This window comes from Sorex araneus, chromosome 3 (genome assembly GCF_027595985.1).
Source record: "Sorex araneus isolate mSorAra2 chromosome 3, mSorAra2.pri, whole genome shotgun sequence".
Lineage (NCBI taxonomy): Eukaryota > Metazoa > Chordata > Mammalia > Eulipotyphla > Soricidae > Sorex > Sorex araneus.
Genome location: NC_073304.1, coordinates 74108250 through 74114294, shown reverse-complemented (window position 1 = coordinate 74114294; position 6045 = coordinate 74108250).

Sequence of the window (6045 nt, the reverse complement as noted above, 5' to 3'; positions counted from 1 at the left end):
GGAGTAACCCCTGTGCATCGCCAGGTGTGACCCCCCAAAAAAAAGCAAAAAAAAAAAAAGACCAATTTCTTAATATTTAGCTTTATTTCTTCTCTTTTTTTTTTTTTGGCGGGGGGAGGGCACTTTTTGGGTCACACCCGGCAATGCTCAGGGTTTCAGGGTTTGCTTCTGGCTCTGCACCCAGAAATTACTCCTGGCATCTCTCGGGGGACCACATGGGATGCCAGGGAATTGAACCCGGTTGGCCGCGTGCAAGGCAAATGCCCTACCTGCTGTGCTATCTCAAGATCCCTACTTTATTTCTTCTGCAGTTCTTCAGTATGTCATCAAAACACAATTAGCTGCAGTCTCTGTACCAAAATTGGAAAGGAAACAAAAGTCTTTGGTTTTATTTTTTGGCCCACATTTAGTGGTGCTCAAGGACTAATTCTTGTCTCTGAGTTCATGGATCACTCTTGGCAGTCCTTGGGACCATGCAGTGCTGGGGATCAAACAAGGAAGCCTGGTTTTATGAAAATGTTTAAACCTATCCCTTGAAATTTTACCAGACTACAGTGAAGATCATTGATCTAGAACAGAAGAAAAGGGAAAAAAAAAAAAGTCGGAACAATAGTACAAGAGGGACTGGAGGGGGAGGGAGGAGCAGTCAGGCAAGCAAGAAAAAGGAAGGAAGGATGGAAGGGAGGGAGGGAAGGAAGGAGAGAGAAAGAAAAAGAAACAAGAAAGAGAAAGAGGAAGGGAGGAAGAAGAGAAAGAAAAGACTATATGTCACTGGGTGTGTTCACTTAATTTCATTCATATATTTACTACGTTTTTAGATCTGTGCTGCTATTAATCTTGTTTATTCTGTTATATACTGGGAATATAATGGTGGACAAAGACCATCTGCCTTCAAAGGCCTCGAGAACTGTGATGATTAATTTTGTGTCAGCTTAACTAGCCATGAGGTACCCAGATTAAACATTACTTTAGCTATATTTGTGAGAGTGTTTTGTGGGCATCAGTCAGGTTAATGAGGGCCTGAATAGTACAAAAGGCAGAGGAAGAAGAAATGTAGCCCTTTTTTTTTCTTTTTGGGTCACACCCAGCGATGCTCAGGGGTCACTCGTGGCTCTGCACTCAGAAATTACCCCTGGCCATGCTCAGGGGACCATATGGGATGCTGGGAATTGAACCCGGGTCAGCCGCGTGCAAGGCAAACGCCCTACCCGCTGTGCTATTGCTCCAGCCCCAGAAATGTAGCCCTTTTTATTACTGTCTACTTGCTTGCATTGTGGCATCTCACTTCTCTTTTTAAGACCTCAGACAGGGATTCAGGCCGTCGCTCCACTGGCTCTCAGTCTCTGTACTTGAACTGGATAGCATCACCAGCTTTCCTGGGTATCTAGCTTCAGGTGGCAGATGGTCAGACTTTTTTTTTTTTTTTTTTTTTTGCTTTTTGGGTCACACCCAGCGATGCTCAGGGGTTACTCCTGGCTCTGCACTCAGGAATTACTCCTGGCGGTGCTTAGGGGACCATATGGGATGCTGGGGATTGAACCCGGGTCGGCCACGTGCAAGGCGAACGCCCTACCCACTGTGCTATCGCTCCGGCCCCCAGACTTATTTTTTTTTGGTTTGGGATCACACATGGTTCTCAGGAATCACTTATGGCAGTCACTGTAGATCACTGACTGGCAGATCACTCTGTTCAGGGGACAAGATCCGATGCTGGGGGATCAAATTTGGGTCAGCTGTGTGCAAGGCAAATGCCCTGCCTGCTGTACTATCTCTCCTGCCCAGATGGTGGGACTTCTTGCGCTCCATAATTGCATGAGCCACTTTGTATAGTATGCACTTAGGTTTGTTTTGTTGGGCTCGAAGTACTTAGGGGCTGCCTCTGGTGGGCTCAGGGAACCATACTTGGTGCCAGGGATTGAATTAAAGTCGGCTGCCTACAAAATAAGTGTCTTGCCCCCTCCACTGTATCTCTTCAGCTTTGTATGAAGTACACATATTAACTACAGGGTCTGTTCCCTGGGGACCCTAATGTAAATACCTTGGGGCCAGAGCAACAGTACAAGGGTTGAGGCACTTGCCTGCATGCAGCTGAACTCCTAGTTTAATCCCAGCACTGCATATGGTCCCCCAAGCCTTGCCGGGAGTGAACACTGAGCTCAGAACCAGGACTAAGCCCTGAGCACAGCTAGTGTGACCCAATATCCACAAATAAAATAAAGATATAAAAATTTTGGATACAAATCCTTTAGATCTTTCTTTCTCTTTCCTCCCGAAGTCTAGGTACAATCTAGATACTGCCATCACCAAAGATCACTGGATACTTGAAGACAAGTCCCAGCATGAAGCCATAGATAATATCCAATGCTGATGATGCAAGGAGCAGAGGAAAACTTCCTTTAGAATGACAGTGAATAAATTCAGAAAGGGTGCTTGCAGAGAGAATATGGGACCCATCCCACTGCCCTGGTATTCGTCCCATTAGATCATGCCACTCATTGGATCAAAGCCAAACTCCTTGGGGCCGCAGTGGATGAGGTGTTTATCTTGCACACAGTCAACTCAGGCTTGATCTCCAACATCCCCTACGGTTTCCAAGCCCCTCCAGGAGAGATCTGCAGAGTCAGAATAAGTCCTGAGCATATTTTGGGTGTGGCCACAAATAAACAAACAAGATAAACTTTCAGCTCCTCAGGCAAAGCAGAGCTGTCCTTCCTCTTGGGCTATGGTGACAGCTGGTACAGCACTATCCTCCCTGTCTAATCTGCACATGTCTTTTGATATCTTTCCCCTTTGAGCCCCAGTTGAAGCATTGCTTCTGAAAAATATCTCACAATTGACTTTTATTTGGGGGCAGGGCGGTGGGAGGGAGAAGGATCAAGGTTGGGCAGGACCAGGCTCATACTCAGGGCTCATTAATCCTGGTGGTGATCAGGGCACTACATGTGGTGCCAGGAATTGAACCCAGTCAGCTGAGTGCAACACCAATGCCCTACCCACTCTATTCTCTCAGCTGATTTCTTCTTTTTATTTATTTATTTATTTATTTATTTATTTTTGGAGAGGAGTTATCCACACTCAGCTGTGCTCAGGGATTACTTTTGGCGGGGACCAGGAATTGAACCCAGGTTGCCTCGTACAAGGTACCTTACCCACTGTGCAATCTCTCCAGCCCCACGACTCAGCAGCTACCCTGGTCCAGCTGACCATCATCCCCTGTTCATTAACAACAGTCTCCCAGCTGGTTGCCCTGTGCCCTTCAACCCCTTCATCTGCGTCCAGAGCTATCTTATAAAATAGGGGTCTAACCAAGTTTCTACCACGTTCAAAACTCTGGTGATTCTCCATGAAGCAGCAGTCGTCCCCAAGGCTGGTTGTGGCAACGTCACAACCTCCTTAGGAACTTGGTAAAGTACTGTTGGGACACAAGTGCTCCTCCATCCATTCTCAGGTAGACTTTCTCCTATGGTGCCCTCTGGTGGCAACTTCCTGTCATGAACACATCTTCATTTTACCTGCCTGACTCCCTGAGATTCGAATTCAGTGGATCAACCTGTTGCTTCGAGAAATCACTAGCTCAGAAAATAAAATCTAGGGCCGGAGTGACAGGACAGTGGATAGGGCATTTGCCCTTCACATGCCCTACCCGGGTTCTATCCCTGGCATCCCATAGGGTCCTCAGGGTACCGCCAGGAGTGATTCCTGACCACAGAGCCAGAAGTAACCCCTGAGCATCGCCGGGTATGACCCCTCCACCCAAAAAATAAATAAAATCTCAATTCATGTATAGAGGCCCCAAGCCCCTGATATTCCAGAGGGTAATTTACTGGCCTTGCATGCAGTCAGCTCCAGTTTGGTCCTAGTACTATGTATGATCCCTGAGCACAGAGCCAGAAATAGCCCCTGAGAACTGTTGGCTGTCTCCTCTTTCCCCTCCCCTAAAAAGCCCCAGCCACTCCTTCATTCTTTTCTATAACACCTTTATCTCACCATTCCTCTTTTTCTGTTTTGGGGGATGGGGGGAGATGTGTTTGGCTCTGTGCTCAGGCAGCACTCGTGGTGGGGCTCATGGAACCACATGGGGTGCCAAGGGTCAAACCTGGGTCATCCATGTGCAAAATAAGTATATGGCCAAAGAAACAAACAAATGGGGCCGGAGCGATAGTACAGCGGGTAGGGTGTTTGCCTTGCATGCAGCCTACCTGGGTTCGACCTCTGGCATCCCATACGGTCCCCCAAACACTGCCAGGAGTAATTCCTGAGTGCAGAGCCAGGAGTAAGTCCTGAGCATCGCCGGGTCTGACCCAAAAAGCTAAAAGAAATAAGAAAGAAAAGAAACAAACAGTACTTTAGCTTTTAACCCCTCTCTCTCTCCCCACCTAGCTCTGTGCTCGGAATCCAGTGGGTATGCATAAATGAAACGTCCCCACTGGAACCCCAGAAGAAGGCAGACACCTAGAGAAGCAGGACTTGATCTTCTCTTTTGATATCCCCAAAGGCCAGGGCAATGCTCAGTCAATGTGCTCAGGAGGCATTTGAGAGGGGGTAGAGGGCGTTAGAGCACACTGGCGGTTCTCCTTATATTGCTCAGGGAGTCATATGGGGTACTAGGGATTGAATCGAGGTTGGCCATGCACAAAGCACAAGCCCTTCCTGAGTAGGAAGCATTTGTTGGATGAATAATTTAATTGTCAGACGAATTCTTCTGTAGTTCCTATTGGTGGCAACTTTATTGAACCACCAGTCAGCATTTTATGCCTCAATCTCTCTTTCCCCATTGAAATGTATTTCCCGTTGGGCAGTGCACACGTGGGTTTAGAAGCCTAGCGAGACTCTAAATGAATTGTTTTCTTCTTCCATCTGTTACCAAATCTTTCTGAGAACCCAGCACAAATCAGACCCTGTGCAAGGAATGGCAATCCCAGAATAAAGGTTTAATGGCAGTTGGCTGAGAAAGACAAGCGTGAACAATTATTACACAGTGAACTCTACAGATCTAGAGCGATAGCACAGCAGGTAGGGCATTTGCCTTGCACACGGCCGACCCGGGTTTGATTTTTCCATCCCTCTCGGAGAGCCTGGCAAGCTACTGAGAGTATTCCACCCGAACGGCAGAGCCTGGCAAGCTACCCATGGCATGTTCGATATGCCAAAAACAGTAACAACAAGCCTCACAATGGAAACGTTACTGAGGCCCACTCAAGCAAACCGATGAACAACGGGACGACAGTGCTACAGTGCAGAACTCTACAGGGATTCAATGGAGACAGGCAAAGGAGGGTGAGTGCCGCTCAGTGATCCGCAGAATCTCTGCATCTAGAGCTGAGTTTAGGCACAGAGAAGTTCATCCAAGACTATAGTCAGCCAAGGAATCCATTTACACAAAGGCACAGAGGTGAGAGTATGAGTTAAATTCATTTTGTCGGGCTGGAGTGATAGCACAACTGGGAGGGCGTTTGCCTTGCATTCGGCCGACCTGGGTTCGATCCTCGGCATCCCATATGGCCCCCCAAGCACTGCCAGGAGTAATTCCTGAGTGCAGAGCCAGGAGTAACCCCTGAGCATCGCCAGCTGTGACCCAGAAAGAAAAAAAAATTCATGTGTCATGCTCAATGAAATGAGGCCAAAAGTATAAGACCAGCTGATCTTATCCGCAGAGTCTAAAGAAACACTGGAAAGGATTAGACAGTCCCCTGTGGGTTTTTTTTTTTCTTTTTGAGTCACATCCAGCAATACTCAGTGGTTACTCCTGACTCTGCAGTGCTTGGGGAACCATATGGGATACCGGAGATCGAGCCCAGGTTGGCTTCATGCAAGGCAAATGCCCTACCTGCTGTACTATCACTCCAGCCCGAGAGTCCCCTGTGGAAGCAAATCCTGAGAATGTTCAATAGAACTGGGAACCAGTCAGTTGGGAAGAGGAGGGATTGGTATGGTCTGTCTGCCACTGTGAATAACAAACGACTCCAGTACTATTGTAAACAATGATCCCTCAACCGCCCGGCTAGCTCAGTCGGTAGAGCATGAGACTTTTAAACAACGATCCCT